General features: G+C 36.2%; 1 protein-coding gene across 2 annotated transcripts in view; it reads right to left on the bottom strand.

Annotated features, from left to right (window-relative positions):
* The window catches only part of RXFP1 (relaxin family peptide receptor 1), a 90627-nt gene extending 71962 nt beyond the window's left edge, over nt 1-18665 (bottom strand). Inside the window, exons 1-2 of one of the 2 annotated variants that reach the window (XM_064710770.1) lie at nt 11369-11406; nt 11258-11289 (exon numbers count right to left, since the gene is read on the bottom strand). The gene's annotated coding sequence lies outside the window, so the exon portion shown is untranslated. Of the gene's footprint in view, nt 1-11257; nt 11290-11368; nt 11407-18653 lie in introns of those variants that run through there. The other variant, XM_064710771.1, reaches the window with a different exon arrangement.
* Between the last annotated feature and the right edge of the window lie 5152 nt (nt 18666-23817).

The raw sequence follows: 23817 nt of genomic DNA on the forward strand, positions 1-23817 counted from the left end.
AATAGAAAACCATCACCATTAGCCATAATGTAGGTCAAACCAGACTTTGACATTCACAGGCTAAAACTGCATATTCATTTTCCCAGGAAACTGTCCTCTGTTCTAAAACCCATAAAATGATGTTGATACAAAGCAGATGACAGCACTTTCATGGTTTAAGATTCTTGAAATTGTAGTGGTGTTGCTCTGAGATGTTTGACAAAGTACAAGAAAACACACAGCCCTATTAGTCCATAAAAAATGGAAAGTTTTCAAGCTAGGACATTAAGTACAAGAATTCTGATGGGGCTATTTTAGTTTTTAAATCCCCAACAACATAGAATTGATAAAGAACACTTAATTGCCTGAATATAATTCATTATCAGATTCAGCATATTGAGTGTGGAACTTACAATTAAGGATCTTCAGAAAAAGATTACTTCTACATGACTGATGATTAGCAAACAAGTTAAACTAAAAACTCCTGCTTATTAGTTCAGCTGAGGGAGGAATACAATTTCCAGAAAGATGGAAATATCATTAACCCTATAGTAGAAATGGAGGTGAAGTTTAAAATATGTGAGCTAGTTTTCTTCCTTTTTCAATAAAAACTAGACTATGTAAAAATTACACCAGTTTTTGCTTGAAGGACTTTGAGGAGCTGAGAGTGAGTATTTGGAATTACTTGAGTAACTGTCATTTTCTATGCCAAAAAAATTCAACATGATAATCCACACTTTGGTGAAATGCAAGTTTTAGTTTTTGATTTCAGTCACAATCACTCCAGAAATATAGAATCAAAACTACATTTTCCCCTCAACTACAATCTCAGAAATTGTATCTGATCTAGTACAAACTCCTATAGAAAAGTAATAAAAAATTGCATAAATAGGAGCCTTACAGAAGGTTATCTCAACCCCATTCATCACTGCAGTGAATATTGTTAATGCCAATTATTGAGGGATCACAACAAAACAGCCTTAGATACACAGCTGAGGACTCCATTATAAACTCAGTAAGGTCCCCTCAATTATTAATATCCCAAAGTAGCAGGAATCTGTTCAGATAAGAATTCTCAGTAAAGCACTGTAGAATTGCTTTTTATATCTCTAACCAGAAAATTAGTGTAATGTCCAGAAATTCCTTGAAAAGTGATTCCTGTACAGAGAACAAGAAGCATTGCTTTTTGAAACCTCTCTGCTGCAAACATGTCCATATATACTGTAATTATTCACAGACTTTACTGGCAAATCTAGAAAAAAAAAATAGATATTTAATATTGAAGTACTAACAGGTTTGCATAGAGAGTTATAAAGAGTAAGTTATCCACAATAATCTGATTTTCTTTCATGATTTCTTCATTACTTGAAGCATCACATATCCTAACTCTTAAAAAAATCAACCAACCAAAAGCCACAACAAAAAAAAAGCCAAGACAAAGTTTGAATATTGATACACCCTGCATTGTGCCTCTGGTTAACTGGTACCAGAATTTATTTTTGTTTCTGTAATTTTTATGTGTTAATGAAATCTTATACCTCCTCCTTAAAAGGATCTACCTCAAACTCAGAATGATCTGTGCAACTTCACTATACTCTGTGTGTTGAGAGACTTTATAACAACATCATGGAGAATTGCATAAACAAGTAGAAAGATTTGCACAAAGTCACTGGATGTGTCTCATCCTAAAGGAAAACAAACAAACATCCCTAAGATGTCCCATGGGAGCAAGACAGGTTCACATGTGCACCATTATTTAATATTTTATATACTGAAAGAGATGAACATATCGAGAGCAAGCTGGCAAGGTTTGTGAAGTAGCTTCAAAGATGTTAAACATGGTGTTGACATCTAGGACGAATTCTGGTGTTATAATGAACAAAAAACTTCAAAGCAGATTATGGATTGTTATTATAGATTGTTGCAAAAGTTCCCCAAATCTCGAAGTGACACTGATGCATATTAATGAGCGTATGAGGAAAGGGTTATTCTTTTATTCCAGTTGATACTGGTGGGATCACACTGGGCCAAAAGACTGGGTGTGTTTGAAACATGTTCTCAAAGGAAATGGCCAATAGAGAGTCCAGAAGAAAAAGAGTGAGAATGATGAGAGGTTTATAATGTAAGAAGTCAGCTTATTTTCTTTGGAAAAAAAGAAGACAGATTCTTGGAAAAGAAGTATTTAGATGAGAGAAGAAGCATTTGTTGTTAGCTCTTCAGAAATGAAAAGCAGAAAAGGTCAAAATATTAGAGCTGTTACTGTTCTCAGATCTCAAACAGCAGTGCGGGTAGAGAAGAATCAGCAGCCAGCACGATCCCAAAGGTAAGCGTCAGAAAATAATGCCTGATGCCTACTCCACAGCAACACTCAGTATGAACAGACTGAGCAGATTTTTAGTTGGTGGTTTGGTTTTTTCTACTTTTATAGCAACTGGAGCTGAGACTGTCAGGCAGGCACTGCATCCAATGCTGTCAGAGAGGTGGAGCCAGCATTCCACAGATGCCTGCATGGCTCAGGGGCAGGTCCAGCCGCTGCCAGAATTCAGCCAACACAAGGCCTGAGCTACGCCTTCATCCTGCTTCTTTCCAGGCTTACAGAGACATTACACTGCTGTAATTTGCTCTTAAAATCTCAAACTTCATGTAACTAATGTCATACCATATCTATCCAGAATGCCTTTGCAGAACCCCAAGCTGCACCTTCAGTTGTGGTGCCAGGAAATTCTGAATCTGAAGATCTCCTCCCAGAGGTGGGAGAAGTGGCTGGAGGAGAGAAAGAGGCACTGATAAGCTCATTTCCTGATACTTGACCTAATTTCTGTTCATTTATTATCTCTTGTGAGGATTAAAAATTTGTCTCCATGAAGTCCTTTTAGATTACAACTCTTTTTTTGCTCCAGGTAACAAAACTTGCCTAGAGTCACTAAGAAGAGCTAAATTAAGATGAAGGCCCAACTATGCCAGTTGCTTTATAAAAGGCCAAGAAAGTTCAGTATAATTTCCATGAATGGAGAGTTGTTAATTATGGATTCAGGTCAGTACAGCCAGTTTTTCTTCTTTGTATTTCCAGACTTATAAGAACTCTGTCTCCTATTAAGCTGAATAAAAACACAAGTACACAAAGCTGGATTTTTTGTCTGTTAGAACTCAAGATCTCATTTTCAGCAGTCTAGATTCAGTTTACAAGCAGCAGCTCTGACAATTATGAGAGCTAGTTGTTTCTACTACAAATGCTTTGTGGCATTCTTTTCAGAATTATTCTTAGGGAAAGTATTTGCAACATACTTTGGCTTCTTAAAAGAGATGACCAAGCAATTATATACATTCAGTTTGAGTTCTCTTTCCCACCAGGTGTCCTCTGAGATGTGTCGTTTTTTTCCAGGATCACAATTTAGGAGAAAGCTTGATTGCCCTTGTTCTCTTACAGCCTTACAAAAGCAAAGCGCTTTGAAACAACATCTGTTTTTTTCTTACTCAGCTTCTAGAGAGCTGCTCTGTCCCCTCCCCAACCCCTCTCAGGTCTGACTCCTTGCTCAGAGCAATGAGTCTGGTTTAGGATTGCTCCTTCTTTGCCATCCACTTCTCAGTTCACACATCCCCCCAAAAATTCACTCACATCATGAACACAAAACAAAAATATTAGCCAGAAGCTCCATCTCTCTTTCCAATAAATAGTTTTTAAAGCAATGGCAGTTGTAAGTGGGAAGGGCTGCTACAACACCGGTCAGGAGGGATCCACACTTTGTTCTTAAGATAGGAAAGAAAAGAAAGTGGTAAAATTCAGCATGGAAAAAATGAAGGCCAAGGGACTAAACTTAATTCCTCTAGGTATAGCTGCTGGAGTAAACACTAATGAAGGGAAAGAGCTATAAAACAGGACTGTCTTGAGAATAAATGAACAAATGTTTTACCATGATGGGAAAAAGGAGTGTATTGTAATTGCAGGGAATGCCCCAATGAAGGCAGGAATGATGGATCTGACTCCATGTTCTCAGAAGACTAATTTATTATTTTATAATACTATATTATATTAAAGAATACTATACTATACTAACTAAAGAATACAAAAAGGATACTTACTTAAATGCTAAATGATAATAAAGCTAAATGCTAAAAAGATAATAATGAAAACTTGTGACCCTTTCCACAGTCTTGACACAGCTTAGCTCTGATTGGCCAGATTGTCAAAACAATTCACACCAGAATCCAATGAAACAATCACCTGTGGGTAAAAAATCTCCAAACACATTCCACAAGAGCAAAACAAAGAGGAAGCAAACGAGGTAAGAATTGTTTTCCTTTTCTCTGAGGCTTCTCAGCTTCCCAGGAGAAAGATCCTGGGCGAAGGGATTTTTCAGAGAATGTGAATGCCACAGGAGTGGAACCCTCTATCTTTTAGAAATGGCAGGGGTGAGAAAAGTAATTATGGTCAAGATGTAAGATGTACTTGTTACTTCTCTGGATGTACTAATACGGCATTATTGCATGTGACAAGAGGACAGTGGAAAATGCCTGTCCAAACCTACAAAGCTGCTTTATTACTAACAGTGCTCAAAAGAGAAATGGAGTCTCTTGTGAAGTGCATCCCAGAAACCATGCCCAAAAAGTATTTGATGCTCAAAAAAATGGGGACACCCTCTGAATCTCTGACAAACTGGATCCAAGTTATTTTATCCATCATAAACCTCAGCACCGCATTTGAATTCTTGCACCAAAAAGATTGTGTCCTTTGGTCTAAAGAAATTAATAATCTATGTGTATTTGGATATTTGTAACATTATCCTCACAATAAAATTTAGAAATATGCATATCTCCAAGAAGTAGCATTTGCTAGTTTAAAATGAAAGCTATTTGGATATTCTTCATAAGATTATTATGCATCTTAAATGAAGATTTTTTCCTCATTTAAGACCTTGATAAGGCCTTCAAATTCAAGGACATGGCTATTTCAATGTGATTTAAACAGACACTTTTCATTGAAGACTGTATTTCTGCTGCTTCAAAATTCTTATGGTCCTCATTGTAGAACCCTTGCCTCAAATTTCTTGACCAACTTATTTGAAGTCAGTTCCCTAGAATCCATTTTACTTGCCCATAGGAGAATGAAAGGAATCATCTCCATGACTAGTTTCTTATCTGTACAGAAACAAAGTTGTCTGATAAACTTTCACAGCCAGAATAGGTATAAGCATATTCATAGCAAGATCTCATTAAAACTGATGGTAAGAGGAGAAGATGCTACTCTAGATAAGAAAGGTACAAGAAGGACATATATATATACACACACACATATACATATTTAGGAACATAATGACAAACCATCATTTCACAGGTGCTAGATTAAGTTAACAAAGAAAAATCGACACTATTACAGTTTATACTCTTTCTGCCACATGGATAAGTAAAGAAGACTATCATCTCCAGCTCTGCCAATATGAAACATTTTAAATACATTTTAATTTTTAACAGGAATAAATTACTGAGAAGCGCCCATATCTGCTCTAAAAGCAGAACATATGCCTTAGGAGGATGAATAACATCTGATGAAAACACCAGCCAAAGTAAGCCACAGAACTTCAAAGCTTAAAATGGTTTTAATATGTTAAATAAAAGAAACAGCTACACAGTGCAGAGAGAAAATAACTTTTGGTTAGCGTAGATAATTTCCTTGGGAGCCAGGATTGGCCTCACTGCTGTTGTTACATTACACAGCATGTATGTATTTTAATTAACTCTGGCTCTGATACATCTAAAATGTAGGACAGATCATTTAATGTATCCACAGAACACAGTGCCCTGGGAGATACAATCCTTCACAAAATTAACCAAATTGTGCCCAACCGTGAAAAAGGTCATTTAAGCAATAGATGTGTTTCAATCACAAAGTGCACTATGTGAAAAATGTTCTGTTTGAATGCCTTCATTGCCAGCCAAAGAGAAGTGAGCAGCCAAAGCCCCATTCCCTTTCTGCCTGCTTTGGGACTGCCTTGGATGGCAGGAACACCCTTAGTTTGTCTGCAGGGAGAGGGGGAATGAAAGCATGCTATAATCTGGAGCAGGAAATGCCTTACAAAACTCCAAAAGATTGGAGTGTACAATCAGAACACAATTTAAAAGGTGTTTCATTGAAATTGTATTTACCACCAAGGCAATCTCTTCCAATCACTTAATTGTAGATTATAAAGTGATAGAAGTTAGGACAAATTTACATTCCGCAAACCAGCTTCTACAAATTTGTATGCATTTTTGGGCACAGGAGTCATGAAGACAGAGAGCAACACAAAACAAATTAGCAAAAAGAAAATAGTTAGGAAGCAAGATGAAAAAAAAAAAAAAATCTCCAGACTTTCAGTACCAAAAGCGCTTTTTGCAAATCAGGAGGCTTGACAATAACATATATACTGATTCTCTGACTCCAGTATGAAGACAAGCTTGAGCAACTACAGTGATCTACTGAAAGGGAAATGAGAGATTATATATCAGAAATTTTATAACCTTGAAAAACTCTTCATTTGCCCCTTGTCACTAAGGTAAAGGTGAAATATTATATTTTAAATGTTTCTAGCTGATACACTTGCAGTGTTCAGATGCAAACTCCCTTCAGAAATAGGGATTTCTGAGCAAGTTTTGAAAACCACTCCTTTTAATGTCTTGAGAAAAACCCAGAAAAACCTGCTATGGAGAAAACCAAGATTTTTTTGAAAACCCATTTCTATGTGCAATGATCCAGTTATTTTTCCCTCTTGGTAAGATGATTAGGAAAGGGGTGGTATAACACCCTTTGAATACACTCTACCATTAACTTTGAGTGTCTTTTCCTACAGAACCCAGGCTCACAGCTTCTGTAGGAATTCTGAAGAGAATTCAGCTGGTGCCTTCCTGTTGCTGGGTGTGCATGGGAATGTGCTTTCCAACAGTAGAGCAGTTCCTTCCTGCTGTACTGATTCACTAAAAAGCTGAATACTGGTCACAGTTTTTCACCACTTCCAAATTGATTTTTTTCCTTTGCATCCATTGACAATTCCCCTTAAGCAGGAGGTAATGTTTTATTTAAATTAATATCCTTCCTTTTGTTAAAAAAGTCACAATAGCTAGTTGTTGTAGTGTGTTGTTAAGTTTCTTGTGTTATTCCCCCAATTTATGTATTGTTCTCCCCTATTATGTGTAAAATGGTTTCGTTCCCCCAGTTTTTCCCGCCACTGCTAGCCTGTCAGCTAAGTTGCTATAGTAACTGCTATTCATAGTTGCCGATATGTAATTGCTTCTCCCCTGGTTTCCCTTATAAGTGAAAGTTGTTTCCTCCCTGGGTCCAGTCAATCACTCCCTTTCTCCTCCCAGGTTTCGAGAACCTTCTCCTCTCTGGAGATGGTGGCTGGCTGGGGTCCCAGGACACCTCCTTTACCTTTTGATTATTGGTCTCCATGGAGCGTCAGTTCTGTGAAGTTCATCCCCTCACCTTTCCCGATTGGTTCCGCCTGTACCCACCCCCCCTCCTTTATAATCCTGTTTCACCCCCTATGGAAAAACTTTTTCCCGGTTGGTTTCCCCGCAACACCTTCAATAAACCGATGTTTAACCCCCGGGAAATGGTCAGCTCCGTTCCTCCCCTATACCAGCGGTGTAAGCCAGTCCGCAGCCAGCACAGCCCGAGGCCATCAGACGCCGAAGGGTGCTGGCCAGGAATTGCAGAGGGGCGTCGGCCTTTCGCCCTCAGCTAGTCGGACTCTAAACTTCGGGCCACATATGCCCCCCTCCGCAGCTAGTGATTTGAAAAAACACAGAAATATTTGCTTTATCCCCAGGCATCTGACATTTTTAGCTCTTATTACTTAGATATTCTTCACATCCTTATTTTCCTGCAAGTGATTAACCTTTCAGAGCTCTAGAGAATAAATTGTTTGCTTCTGCTTAGAAGGAAGAGAATAAATAAAAAATAACCCAAAATAATCTATTTCTCATTGCTTTATTCCGTTTTTCTTGCCTTATTTCTCGAGAGATGAATATTTGCAATAATGTCAAACTTTTGGACTACTTTTTTTTTTTAAACTGTTTTGCCATAGCTGTTCAAAAGCATATTTATTTGCAGATCTATGCCCAAATCACATGCTGCAAAGCACCACTGTTTTAATTGAGGACTGAAACATTTTCTATAGATTGCCCCCATCACAAAATCTTTGTATGGAAGCATTCAACAGTATGCATTTGTGGAATGCTAACTAATGAAGTTTTAAGTAAAGGACAGCAAATTTAAGCCTACTGTCAAGCAGTTACCTTTCAAATTTGTCTTTGAAAAAGTCTGTAGACTGAAAGCTTTTCTCCACATCATATTGTGATTTCAGATCACAAAACACTATTTTTTTTTCCTCCTAAAACGAATTCTTTACATACTGGCATGTGGAAACCAGAAGATTTTTATTCTGTTTGCTGAGTTTTCCTAGAAGACTACTAAAGAAGGTGGCAATCAGCACAGTCAGTGCTATGCCTTGGTCTTTCAGTGTTGCCTTGTGGAGACGCTCTGATGTGACTGTATCGCAGAATTGTAGCTGTCCTCACTTTCAGAGCAGCCTTTCTGAAGCTTGGCATTAAGTGAAATAACTGGAATGGGATCAGAGCAGCCTTAAGCCAGCCTTATACCAAAGAAACGAAAATAAAATCTGTAATTTCTCTCCTGTGTGAACCTGACTGGAGGCTGTTTATCTACCAAAAATGAAAATTCACTTGCAAAGAATAAAACTATGTAGTCCCATAAAAAAACCCCAAATATCATGCTATTTTCTAGGTACTGCAAGGCTTCCTTCAGGAGATATGGATTTTACTGTTGTATTTGCAAAAAATAATTTGTCCTCTGCAACCAAGACCTTGAAATCAATAATGCTGCATGACTTTTTGTTGACATCCACAGAATTTGGGAACCAAAGCCCAGCACAATTTATTTCACAATTCTGATCAAATTAAAAAGCAATAAAAAACCCTTGCAGAAGGATTTCCTCTAATTTTGATGCCTTCTCCTCCTTGACTCATTTAGGCATAACGCATCCTAAGAATCTCAGTCTAAGACAATAACTGTTTTCCTTTCATTAAATGGTACATATCAAAAGTTGTTTAAAGAAGTCTAAGAAGGCATATTCTGGAAAACTCTGGCCCAACAGGAGCCAAAGCTAACTCTCAACCCACCCATGAATTTTAGATTTTTTACTATGTGGTGAGCTGGACCAGTCCAGCACGGTTGCAAATAATGAAAACATCAGAATCATAGAACATCTGAGTTTTGAGGCACTCACACAACAATCACTAAGTCCAACTCTTGGTCCTGAACAGGACAGCCCCAAAAACCAGACCATGTGCTGAGAGTATTGTCTAAACACATCTGGAACTCTGCCAGGCTGGTGCTGTGGTTGCTTCCCTGGGGAGCTGTTGCAGTGTTCAACCAGCCCCTGGGTGAGGAACCTTTTGTTATATCCAACCCAAACCTCCCCTGACACAGCTTCAGGTCATTCCCTCAGGTCCTGTCACTGGTGACCACAGAGAGCGATCAGTGCCTGCCCCTCCTAAGGGTGCTGTAACTGCACTGAGGTCTCCCCTCAGTCTCCTCCAGGCTGAACAGACCAAGTGACCTCAGCCACTCATATGGCTTCTCCTCAAGGCCCTTCAACATGGAGCCCTGAGGAACCTCACTGGTGACCACCCACCAGCCTGATGTTAGCCCTGTTAGCAATCAAACAGGATTAGCATTCCCCACTTCTTTAAAATTATGAAAGAGCAATCTGGAAAAAAAGATGTTGCATGACAAGCAGCACAAATGGAAATGGAAAGCATCTCTGATGACTTCTGCTTAATTCATTCTTCTCAAACACTGTCCTCTTTGAGATTAATTTTCTTCCCCACTATATCTTTCTCAGGATTTTAATTCAGCAGAATCATAAAAATAAAGATTTAGAGTAGCTTTATATTTAATGATTATTAGCTGAATTCTCTTTAACTAGAATATAGGTGGTTTTTCATTTGTTTTGTTTCTTGTCTTAAGGAAACAGCATACCTGTCTAATAGCACTTCATTTCCCAACTTAAGCAGCTTTCATACTAAAATATTCTCAGCTTGTATCTTAAAATATCTGATTTTTTCTCAAAAGAACAGTAAGAAAGCCAATAACAGCATTAAATTTTTTTTTGTTTATTGTAGGTGAACATGAAACAGTTTTCAAATTCTTGGCACTGTGTATGTAAAATATAGGAGATTTCTAGCTAAATTTTAGGCATGATATTACAACTGAAATACCTCAGCCTTCCAATTAAGCAAAAGCAACAGTACACTATAACCCAAATTATTGAAAGGATACTCTAAATCATATCTACCAATCATCAGATGGCTCATGAAACCTCGAAGAGCTGAAGCTGAACAACCTGTTTGAAGGGGTATTTGTGAAGAACAACCTAAGAACAGCACGTCTTCAAAAAATTTCTTGGCAGGGCACAGGTGAGGAGAAGAAGCCTCATATTTGTTAGGTGCCTCATTTATAGTTCTTACCCTAATTGTCATTACATATGACAATGAAGAGAATCTAATTGACTGTGTTCCAGCTGACAATAGAGACAAAGTTTTTTTTTTCCATTTGTTAAAGAAACAGCTGTGTTGAGAAATAATCCATTTAAATAGCCCATGTCTCCTCAGAATGAACATATCTTCTACCATCATGCATTTGTAATACAATGTCTATTAAAGGAAAACTTCCACACAGAAAAAATTTTGCAATAGACTATTTATATTAAAAAATGCTTAGCTATTACTTCACTTTGCTTCTTAGGTTTTTCTTATTCATAGTATCTTGCAGTGATCATAATTCAACAGCAATTACATCATACCCTCTTGCTATGGAAAATGTTATGAGGTTATTTCACTAAAATGCAGAGCAGTTTAAAGCTGACTTTTTATAAAGGAGCAGGTCACCAACCTCAAAGTTGAAAATTCGTGTTATTGAGTTAAAAGTGCTAGAGAAAATCGTTACTGGAAAAAAAATGGTAGAGGGAAATACTTTGTAAGTGACATTTTAAAACAGTGACATGGTCTTAATCAAATTCAGAGTTCAGAAATTGCTTCTTTTAAAAAAAATATACTGACAGCATCTCTTTAAAATAGCTGAAAGATCATAAGAAGCAAGAAAAGAGCAAGCATTAATAGAAATGTCCCTGTTTAAAGCAAATGAATTTAGTTAATGGGTCTATCTGTAATGGACACCAAATTGAATGTACTTTGCTAAGAGGAATTGAATAGAGATATCTACCTTGAAATTTTCAAAGTTCCTTGAAAAGGTTGCTGTACAAATTTTCAAAAAAATTCAGAGTTTGTAGCTCTGAAAATGCATCCCAAGGAAAAGCAGCACACATTATCCTACCTGTGTGTCCTGCCCCACTGCTAGTAGCTAAATCTTTGGCCTGCAGCCCCACTACCCAGGTAAACTGGGCACTTGTGGCACTTGGTGGTAATTACTACCACCAATTAGTGCTAATTACTACCACCAGGTAGTGGTAATTACTACCCAGGGCCTGGCCAGCTGGGTGTGAGCTGTAACCAGTCACTCAGTGCAGCTGATGCAGAGCAGCTGTCAAGTAAAAATAATGTTCAGCAACACTGATCTGAAACAAACCCAGTCATCTGAAGGTTCAGCACTGTGGATCCCAAATTATATACTTTTAATGTAGTTTTGATTAAAATTCCTACTTTTCAAATGTTATATGTTCATTTCACCTTTTCTTGAAAAGTAATGCCTCAGTACTTAATGCTTGAGCTATGCTGAAATGCATAGGATGTGTGACTAAATGCATTTGAAGGTTAATTAACTTTCTCTGAGGAATCAAATTGTGATTTAACAGTCTGCAACATTATCTTTAGTACAGTGATAAGAATTTTCAAAGCCAACTTTCTTTCAAAGGACCAAGAAAAGAAGCATTCCTTCTGTCCTTATCCTTCTGTTGATAAAATCTCTTTCACAGGCATCTCCTTTAGAGAAACAAATTTGTCTTCAAAAATATAAATATCAACAAAACTAATGATAATAATGTTGGAAGGGAACTATCAGGAAAAAAAAAGAAATTGTAAACTAAGCTGAGGATAGCAAATAGAAATAGAAAAAATCTATGGGGAAACATGCCTCTTCTTAAATTGCTCATGATGGAACATTTTGTTCTGCACAGGGGTTTTTAAGGTTGAGAAATAGTGTTCATTTGTATTCTTAAATGTTTTCTATTCATTTGTGCTTTACCATGCCAGCAGAGTCAGGTATGGAAGAAGCAAAACATTCTTGGTATAAATGAGGGTATATTAAAAAGATCATACTGTACCAATGTGGTAAATTAGTTATGTGAGCTCTACTGAGAAAAATGCAGTTTTACAGGTACAGCTTCTCAATTTTACGGATTTCTACTGATATAATTCAATTGAGCAAGCTCCACAACATTTTGAACCCCACAGTAGTCTAATGCTGCTGTACTGACTTAGCTGTCAGTAAAGGAGAAACTATTAAACTGATGCAGGTCGCAGTGGCTTGGACAAGCACCTCTGCCAACATTTGTTTCTTACCTCTATTTTCCATTAAAAAATATCTGCAAATGGACCCATTATAATTCTGAGTTTTGAATTTCCCTCATATTCTGGAAAAGTAATCCAAAATTGTTGTTTGGTATGCATTTTGTTTTTGGTTCTTGCTTTCTCTATTCCTTTGCACAATTAAATTAAAATGTTCATGAAATATTTAGTTTTTCAATTGAATTTTAAACAAATAAAGGAAAGAGGAAACAGAAAGTAATGTAATGTGAATAATTGGGATCAAGAACAAGTCACTTTCCCTAGTAAACCACAACAAAACAATGATGTCACTGTGGTAACCACAGGGAAACACTGAAACCAACCATCAGGAAACACAGGGCCCACTGAGGCCTGACCCTTTCTCAATAGGATTCTCTGGGAAGTGTTCACAGCTGCCCATTCCAGACCAGTCTCTCCGTCCCCTTCCACAGAAATAACCTTATCCTATTTAAATAATGTGAGACCTGCAAAGTCAGGCCTCTGATATGTTTCCTTTGCATTTTTCTGTTTTTTTTTTTTTTTTAATTCCCTTGCATAGATTACTGCAGAGAGTGAACATAAAAGGTTTTGGAGGCCCCAGATCTCTCACACAGGAATGTCTGGTAGCACTGGGTGGTACAAGGGCTGGCCAGGGCTTACCTTGGTATTGCAACACCTGCATCCAGAACTCTGCGTATGGTTTCCCCTGTACTCGAACTTATTTCTCTCATTTTGAAAACCTCTAAGATATTTCAGACAATCAATCCTACAAGCAAAGTGTGTCAATGGCTTCATTTTATCCTTGTTGCCAAACACTCCTGCTCATGTGCATTGTTCTACTGCATTTTGGCCAAACTGAGCAAATCCAAATTCTGCATTCGTGACAGTTCCATACTCTCATTTTCCTGGTGACTGCAGCAGAAAGCTCACTGAGGAGCATTTAGGGTAATCTAGGTTGGATCTAGAGGGTTAAAAATATGTGGTAACATAAGGAAATTGCATAAGGAATTTAGTTTACAAGAGGAAAGTCAGGAGAATGGTTTGAGAAGAATGGAGGATTTATGACAAGAAAGAAACTAGAAAGAGGGTTGGTCAAGTTGTCAAAACATTTCATTTTAATTTGAGAAGAAAAAAAAATCCACAAACATGCAGATTTTCCTACACACACCAAAATGCAGTAGTTTGCTAATGGTATTACCTATTTCTAAATTTAATGCTAACACATTTTTGTTAATTCCCATTTTTTAGAACTGAAGATATGATCACAAAACTGCTGTTACAAAGATATGTGGTAATCCTCCTGCTCTCTGAGAAGGCCTCAGGTTTCAAGATCAATGAACTGATAATTGAAGAACATTGGAGCATAAATTCAATTTAAATCACCTGTTTGTTTAGGATCTTCTTGTCAGCCCTCTGTTATATTTAGATTTATTCAGCTTCTTTAGCACTTTACATCCCCATTAAAGGTCTCTGTTCAGTATATGTGTTTTTTTCCTCTTCTCCTGTATGGTCCCAACATGTCTGCTGGATAGAACCAGAGCTTCTGGTCCTGTTTTGTTTATTCATAGTGCATTAATTTATAGAAATAAATTAGCAATGAATAGACTCATAATCAACTTACAGAATTTATACAAAGTTTTCTCTGAAAAAGCTACAATCTCTATCTTTAGACTGAAGAATTATATTTTCACAGAACTGCAGTAAAGTCTTTAATATCTCTTCCAAGTTTACCTTCCCAGCAGGCTCCACTTTTTGGTGCAATGATTAAATAAAGCATTTTTCTGTCTCACAGAGTGAAATGAAATACTGTGTCCTCTAGTCTAGTAAGTTAAACAAACAGTTTATTTAAACTGCCAATTCTATCAGCAGCATTTGAAACTAAATCATACATGCTTCCTAACTGCAACATATTTATAACAATAGTGGAAAATCTCCTCTTTTTTATGTTTGAAAGGGTAGGATGGGTCTATTCAGTCTCCTGAAAATGCACCACGTGGCTATGTAGTAGAAAAAGAAATCCCCAAAGGCAAAAATTTAGGAATTACCTACAATGGCAATCTGGGCATTTCAGTGTGAAATTCTTTGTGGATGGATACATCCAAGAGGGTAAAAGAAGAATTATTTTGAGAGGACTCACTATCACTTCCTGCACATAAAATTTGTAGTTATTTAGAGAGAACAACTTTTAGAACAACCTAGAATATTCACCCAGTGAAAAACCATTTAGAGGCCTAGGTTTTGCCAGTAGAAATAAGCAAGTCAGTGACATGCTGAAGAAAGAGAGTTCTCCAGAAAGGGTGAAATAACCTCCTGAGAGGGTTTCCCCCATTGCTGGCTCCTGCCAGATGAACCTCAGGGCCCCCTTACAAACCTGCCCCAGAGATGGAAGAGCTCAGAGCCCATCACACTGTTCCTTGCACATCCTGATGCAGCACATCAAATAACCTTGCCTGCAAATCAACTTGTGTGACACGGTATGGAATTTAAACAGATAGGAATCAGACTTGAAATTTACAATTAAAAACCTAGTCTTGAATTATTTTCCACATTAGTTTTGTAAAGATTTTTTTTCTTTATTATAGCTGCCCTAATTTTTTCATTAGAAATTATTTTAGAGACCTAGGGGGAAAAAAATAGAAAGAAATTTGTGTAACACCAGTTTATGAATTTTTAAATGTAACTTCAACTTGGCATCTAACAGTTTTATCAGAATATCTTTCTATAGAAGACTAAAATCTAAGAAATTCCATCTATGAGAAAGGGAATTTTCTAAAACTCTCAGAACCAACTAAGACAATTCTACTGTATTTATGAAGCAGGAAAAAAATAAATTTGTTTTTTACTGAAGTAAAAAAATCGAATCTAGTAATAGTTATACCATCTTCCATCTTAGAAAATCTCTATTTTTTTTTTTCTTTTTCAATTTTCTGCTGATCCAAGGTACATCTAGAACAATATTGTAAAAGAGGTGCAAAGATGTTGTGAGACAGACACATATAATGGTCTGGGAGTACAAGATTATTGGTTCATTACTTACCTAGCATAATGGAGACAAAATTATTTCCCAGTTACCTTCCTGATGATATTAAGCCTTTTTTTTTCTTAATAAATTCAATTGCATAAGCATATAAACATTTCTAATTATTCATGAATTCACATAAATGCCTCTAAACCTCAGCTCCTTGTGTTTGTACTGAAGTAACCTTAAAGTTTCAAGTTTCAAATTGTAATTATCTCAGCAGTTCTACTCACTGCAAGGCACACTTTAACGATATGGAGCCTTCCCAGAAGTAACTGTGATTCAGAACTTGTAATGAATCACTCTGTAGATCAACAAACAAATATTGTTCAGATGTTAATTTGCCTGAGCACAAGGTGTAACAGAATCCCACTTTGTGAGCTGAATCCAAACAGCCACAAACAAAAATTCATGGAAACAATTTCTGAAATGAATGTCTAAATAAAGTGCAGTTGTGAGACTGATGCATTGTGATGGGTGCTAGGGTAGAATGCTAAAGCTCATGCAGCTGGAAGACCTTAGAGTATATTCAAAGGACTATGCAGTAATGATGCCTATGAATTAATTTTTAAATTTGAAGCCAAAGGCAATAATAATATCTAGCTATATAAATAACTTTAGCCATTTAAGCACAGCAATCAAACGCTGTTAAATGTCGCATTAGAAAAGAATGTGATGAACTAGGCATTTCCTCTTTGTGTTGGGTATAAGTAATCCTCCCCCCATCATTTCACCTTAATAAATAACCTGTACAAAAGGTTTTGGAATTATTCAGCCCTTCAAAATAAACACTTTGAAATTATGAAATTGCATAAAAGCAATAAAATACCTGGCTGCCTGGATTTCTGTGTCACTTCTATCTTTCTGGCCCACAGGTAAGGTACATTTGCATTAATATAAAAATATTAGAGTTCGATTGTGAATTCTATTTACCTCAGAGGAGTTGAGACTGTTTAGTTTAGAGGTGTGCTGGGTGGTAAAATTAAAAATATTATATTAGATCTTGAATAAGACTAAAATGTGCGCCAAGAGCAAATCTTTATTTAGTTGTTGTTTTATATTGCAGATGATGTCTTATTTACTTTGTATTGGTAGTTTCAGTGACAGCAAAATCACTGAATATTCCTCAGTGAGCCCTCATTGACATGTTTAAGGACATGATGCTCAGCCATCAACAGAGAGAAGATCCTTTTAAAGGTGAATTCAACATCACTAAGTTGTCCTTCCTTTTCTTTTACTTGAATGTTACCACTTTTACCATTATTTGCTAATACATAGAGTTATACACCTAGAGCTGAATTTTGAAGTTGTTGTTTAGATTCACTGATTTGATTTTATTAATTAAATAAGAGAGGGATTAGATAAGAAGTCTGATTCTTAGAGGACTTGTCCGTGATGTGCAGAAATTTAGAATCTTTATATATGTAATTCTATACTTTTTTTCAAGCCTTATAGCATAGCTATTCTATACCACAGTCAAAAATTCAATCATTCCTTTAAAAAGAAAAGAGTGAGACATATAATGTACTTTTCTTTGTAATAATCATTAGATAAATTATTCTAAGCAAATAATATTAGGGATATTGATCTTTATTCTCTTACCATAAAGACACAAGTATTTATATATTTTGCAATAAAGGAACTTTTCATGTAAGAAACATCTGAAAAGTATAAGGCAATAAGAAACTTTTAAATTTTGAGTGTTTATATATGTCTTCTATGATAGTCTAAAAATGGAACTTGATGTACTGTGCAAGTGAGAAAGTGAGGTAGGGCCAGAGGTAAAATAGAATCTGAAAGAGTGCCACCTAACAGGATGATTTTTTTGAAGTCTTTGAAAGACACTATGACCATTCATTTTATATCCCTTCATTGAATTGATTTAAACCATGAGAGGAGAGGAAAGTCACTTCTCAAAGATTGCATCCCAAATTGCTTTGGCCTCTGAGCCTGCAACATTTTAAATTTCCCCAGGAAATGTCTCCTTTCTCTTGAATCATATAAGAAGGCTTATTTCACACATTTCCCTCTTTGTTTAGACTTGCTTTATGAGCTTTCATCTTTAAAATGCTGTTTCCTCAGCAGATGGTTTTTCAATGCTTTCCTATCAAACAATTAGGTAGAAGCTCAACAAACAACACTGTGTTTTAAAAACCCTATTTGCACCTAAGTCAAATAAACCCCACACAATTCTCCAGTGCAATTTTTTTGTCCTCCTAAATGCCTACATCTTCTTAAATTATCTTAATCCAAACTCCATGCCTAGAAACCAAACCAAGCAAACAAAAAGATTAGCTCATGAGATAAGTGAACTTTGGGCGAAGATGAATGGAGGAGAATAAATCAGCAATAGGGATGTTTAAGGCAAACTCTCAGCAAGAATGCTGTTGTTCTGACAATTGCTCATGTTCCATTCATGAGAATCTGCTGAAGTCAATGTTTTTCACTGTAAGAGCACTTTTAATTTACACATATTTAAAATTCATGTTTTATATGGAACTAAACAATTTGAAAGCTATTGAACTGGAAAATCCTGCAGAGGAACACACCTGGGAGTCTGTGACTTAAAAAAGTTAAGAAGCAAGAGCCAGCAGCTTAAAGTATACATTTCTTGAGATGTTTTTGGGTGAGAAAGGGCACATTAAAACTTGATAGTTAGACATCTTTCTTCTGATGGCATTTGAATTTTAGCTCATATTTTACCTGGGAATGCCTTTTCTTTTGCAGGTGCCTCTCTTTTCTAAAAAAAAAAAAAAAGGTAAACAGTGTTCTCTTACGTGTGTTAGCTTTCATTTGTTTCAGTTTCTTAGTTAGCCAATAGCAGCAACAACAATAATTTTTTCTATTCATTTGGAATATATTCTGTCTAAAAAATTTAGGAAGGTGGGTTTTTCCCCTTTTCTTTCCTTCTTCTTCCCCTTGTGTTTCCTAGAAGGAAAATCAGTCAAAATCTTAAGATACACTCTCAGTTCTGTCCAGGCAGAAGGGATAAACACCTTACCAAGACAGCACTGTGGATGTCCTAGACTCCAAGGTGAATAGCAATTAACAGTTCTTCAGAGTTCTTTTTTCCTCACTAAGTCTTGTCAAGATTTACCTGAAGTACATCATGGTATATTGCTCAGCTTTCATAATGTCAGACCTATTCCTGTGTGTTCTGACACTTGACCCTTTTGCAATGCTGTGAACCAGTTCTCCTTCAGGAAAAACCTCCAAGAAGCAGAAGCAGCCAGTGGTGGGAGTCCTACATACCTAAAATAACAAATACATATTATTTATAAATATGGAAATATTGTACTCATCTACAGCCTCTGTTATGCTTTGATGTAAGAATAATATTTGAATCCTCTGTGCTACAGTAACATTTTTTCTCCTATCACCATGACACTTTCCTAGTTGCAGCAGTATTTTGGAATAAGTTAAGCACAAAAATTTTTTATCTCAATAAACTGGTTATTTTGGAGATATAATGAAAACAACTCTCTATATTTGCATTGAAGTTTAGGTATTTTAGGTGTTTTACGAAATCTTTGTAGCACGTGAGTTTCCTCCCTACTTCTTCCTTCATTTTGATTCTTTGCTGTAAGGAGATATTCTTGTATAAAAAAAAAAAAAAAGAAAATGATACATAAGTAACTTAAATTGGAGATTTCTTTATGGGTTAGAAGAGTATAAACAATAAATGTATATTTATTCATATACAGACCCCCACCTCCCCATGATATCAAATGCAAAAAAACCCCAACCCAAACCCTTATTACTGTTTTCAAATTGAAGTTTCATAGCATGTTTGTATTTCTTTCCCAATATTTTTCAGAAGTCACGAACCCATTACAGGGCAGGGATGCCTTGATTCAATCTGACTGAAAAGCAAAACCATCCATGAGCAACACTCCTTTCTCTATTTATTTGACTTCCTTATTGATCACACTGCTGAAGAGGAGAAAGTTAAGATTAAACAGGTCTGGTGGGGTACACAAAACTCTTCTGCAGAAGTATTTTAAAAATGCATTCCTACATACAAAGTTTTTCTCTTCCTAGTACTGAACAGTTCAAGCATAACTTCTTTAGTGTGGTTTTCTATCTCACTGGCAAAGCCAGAATAATTTTTCTTCCTCAGTGTGATAAGGCAACCCGGAATGTCAATCTGCAATGGTTGTTTGCCATAAAACATCTTTGATTTTGCTTTTATTTTTGAGAAGATTGCATTAGAAATCTCTGCTCAAGACAACTGACAGTCCTGGATTTGTAATGCTGCTATGCATATTTTCACTGCTGTGAATTTTAATGTAGCAAAATAAGTTTGTATTCTTTATATATGCATATTTATGCTTCAAGTGTACATAAACATCTATATTTTTTCTCAGATCTTATTCCATAAAAAGATTTTCCATAGATAAATAAAAATGGGAAATATAAAAAAATGCAAAAAATACCAAACCAGAAAAACCCATGCTGATGTTTTGAATCATTCTTATTAAACAATTTGACAGCTCACCTCAGGTGCTGACAATTTCTCTGAATCTTCAGTATTTGAAATTGATAGGAAAATTTTTATACTAAAAAATATAGAGTAAGTGTTGCAGGAGATAATCACATTTACTTGATCTTGCAAAATGTAGAAGTATAGAAGAATTAGGGGAGTATAAAAAGGCAATGACGATGATATTGCTATGTAATCAATAGGTTTTTTTCCTATCTATGTTTAAAAGGGAAAAACTGGTTTATTCTGATACCTGCTGCAATATGATAAAAAAAAAAAAATCTCTTTAATATTTATCCCAGAAAAAGGCAGTGATTCTAGGAGTAGCTCAGATTTTCTTTACTCTCTTCTGTACCCTCATGACTGCATAAGGGTGTGGTTACAGAGAGAGACAGGTCACCACCCTGTCTGCCCTGCAGCTGCTCATGTTTACAGGCACCAGTATGGCCAAAATAAGAACATTTTACTGAAATGTTCAAAGCGTCCTGGCTACTAAGAGATATTTTTTATCACTTCATGACCAAAGCAGATTGTTACTCCTTAAAATTACCTTGCCCTTGCTTCTTGCCAGTGAAGATATGTTTGAGAATTTCCTTTCTTAAGAAATTATTTTTCTTCCCCTTGCACTTCATTTCACAAGGAACAGGTTGGGCACACACATTTTGTCCACCTGACTCACTCTCCTGTCAAGGCTGGCACATCTTAGCTACCCTTATTAAAGGCTCTGTGGGCTCACCATTGGACAGCTGCAATTCCACCCACTGCTGAGCTCGTTACACAGCTCATCCAGAGCCTCTTGAGAAACTTCTCCAGCTGAAGGACATGCTCTCAAATCTCATTTTAAAGTGGAAGACAAGATAATGGAAAATAAAATAATCCCTTCAAACTGGCATCAATATGGCATACAGATGCATACTTCCTGTTTCCAGGCAGTGGCTCTGGGCCTAGGCTTAAATATTTAAAAAGATATGAAAACCAGCTGAGTTTACATCACAAAACAAGCAGAAATATTTTCCTCCCTGAAGCTATTTTTTTTAGAATGGTCAGATTAGGAGAACTGAGACACTGTCTTATCAATAAAATGACAGCAAGATGCTCAGTTCAAGACTATTTATTAAGAACTATACTTTAAATTGAAAGATTATTTTCCTGGTACTAGAGCACTTATTCCCCTTATGAAACTGACAGAAATATGACCTAATTATGGATTCATATTTTTAGTTACATACAAGGACACTTTTTCTAAATGAATTTGCTTCTAATAGTCATTTAAGAAGCCACAAGAGGACTAAACCACTATTTTTCTTTTCTATTATGTCCTTTCTCTAATAGGTTCAAATATTAATAGCCAGCTTTACTGCCTATAGGCTTCAACATGAAGACACAATGGAAACTTTTGCCAAGTCATGTTTATTTTGAGAACAAACACACAGAGAAATAATGGAATTATTACTCAAGTAACTAGGAAAATAAGTTATGCTGCTGACACATTGCAATGGTTGGGGAGAAATACTGAAAGCATTCCCTGATAAAATTGTACAAAGGCTGCTCTTTTTAGCCTCCTTTACTTCACTGTGTAAGGCTGGAAGAGACAGATTCCAAGTTTTTATCTGAGCAAAGTTATGCTAAAACATACCACAGTCCCTAAATTAGAAGCATAATCAGTTCAATATGTCAGAGTTGTTGAAAGTCCCTTTAATTCAGATAATCAGAAACTGTTATTGTAACTTCATTGCTTCTTAATTTTATTACTGCTGTGGAAAGACAATCAGCTTCATCTTGGTTTGATCTGTCATCTGTACTTCTTGAATTTCTGCCTGTCTGCCACATCTTAATTAAAAGCTCATTGTCCTTCTAGTGGAAGTCCTACATCAATGTTCTGCTTATATTTCTCATCACATTAATTTCTACTAGCTTGCTCCTTCTGCTTTTCTCAATTATCTCTCTTTAACATTTTCTGTTTTACTATCTTCTGGAGTTTTGCCTTTTGACTTCCTTGTGCTTGTCATCACAATTAGCACAAACCATGGTGACAAATTTGGACAGAAGTTGAAGAAAAAATACAATCACCCTAATCAAAAGGTGTTTTTACCCCACCTGTACCAATGATCACACGTTGATTCCATGGAGAAATTTCTTTGCTGGGCAGTGAGCAAAGGACAGAAGCCACAGCAGACAGAAACCAAACTAACAGTGTAACCTTTCACAGAGCTGCTAGTGTGAATGATACCTGCCAGAAACAGCCTCTGCTTTGTGCAAAGTTCTGCATTAGAAGGAATATTTCAAAGTTTTTATTGAAGTTGTGCATTTTAATCTAATGGTCTTGGTCAACATAAACAGATTTTAAATTATAAAGTTTAGGTCCTAATTTAAACATTGGATGTCAGTATTACCCAAAACATTTGCAGTGTTTGGGAACATTCCAATAATGAGAGTTGTTGAAAAATTACACTTAAAAGGTGCCTATCTGCTTAACCTTGCCATGGAATTTATATCACCATTTTAATGAAATTATATTGTATGTTCTCTATATGTAGAATTCTGCAAATATTGGACTTTGAATGATTATGTCTGGAACCAAAAGCTTTCTCTCATGAAATAGCTCTTTCTGGAAATCAAGTGGCTTAAAGACTTGAGCCAGAGGTTCCATTCAGATCAGCAGTAGTGACTGATAGTCAGAAATGGCCTTATCTTTCACTAATTGCCTTAGAACCCATTTTTAATACTAATAGGTACTAAATCTTCTGAGAATAAGTTTTAAAACACTGATTATGATTTCTTTGAAAAAGTCACAGTTGTCTTTCAAAACTCATTTCTAATAACTTTATTGAGTTCAGTTTTTCCTGCATAACCCACAGTGACTAATCAATCCCTATTAACATGTTTCTTCTTGTCAATGTGTGGACATGTTGTTATCACATTTTGATAATGTTATCACATTCAGGCTGGGTCTTGTGCTACTTAAAGTAGGAATTATTCTGTAAAAGGGAAAATCTATTGTTTCTGCCTGACTTTTAAAAATCCATTAAACATGTATTTCAGTGATCAGTGAATTGAAACTACACACTGGCATAATTATATTTCCCCACTTACTGTTTAAAAATTTCAAACATGCTAGCATTTTTCAACTGCTGTTAACCTGTGAATGTCACTGAATTGACATTCACAGGTAGCTAGTTGCAAAAACTCCCAGATCTTTCTTTAACTAAAAGGACCTGATTTAGAGTGCATTTCTACATGTCTACACACATATATTGATATTTACAGCTTATGTATTTGCATATATACATAACTTGGTCATTTGAAACGGTGATGTTCTTTGAAATGTTTTGATGGTAGCCCTAAAATGCGATATTCCATCAGCAAGTTGCCATTAATGTGAAAGCTAACATTTCTAGCAACAGATACATAGACATAACAAACATGTAAAACAGAGTGGAACAGTTTTGCTGAGGTACTTTATTCTTTTAAATTTTCAGAAGCAGTTTTATTGCATGGCAGCTCTTTGTGCCTTCTAGCCACTCAGAAATCCATGTGCTGGAGTCTAACCCTGCTCTTTTGGATCTTCCTCATGAAACAAATGCGAGAGATCTCCAAATATTGGTCAGGGCATATTTCATGGAGGCCCAGGAAAGAAGATACTTTCTTGCATTTTTAGTTGCAGTTATCAAAATACACTTTTTGAAGACCTAAAACTGAAAGGGACTATGAAACTTTGCACATCTCATCATTAAACAGTCCCAGCCATCAACAGCAGACAATATTTAAGATGCAATGT

This window comes from Zonotrichia leucophrys, chromosome 4 (genome assembly GCF_028769735.1).
Source record: "Zonotrichia leucophrys gambelii isolate GWCS_2022_RI chromosome 4, RI_Zleu_2.0, whole genome shotgun sequence".
Lineage (NCBI taxonomy): Eukaryota > Metazoa > Chordata > Aves > Passeriformes > Passerellidae > Zonotrichia > Zonotrichia leucophrys.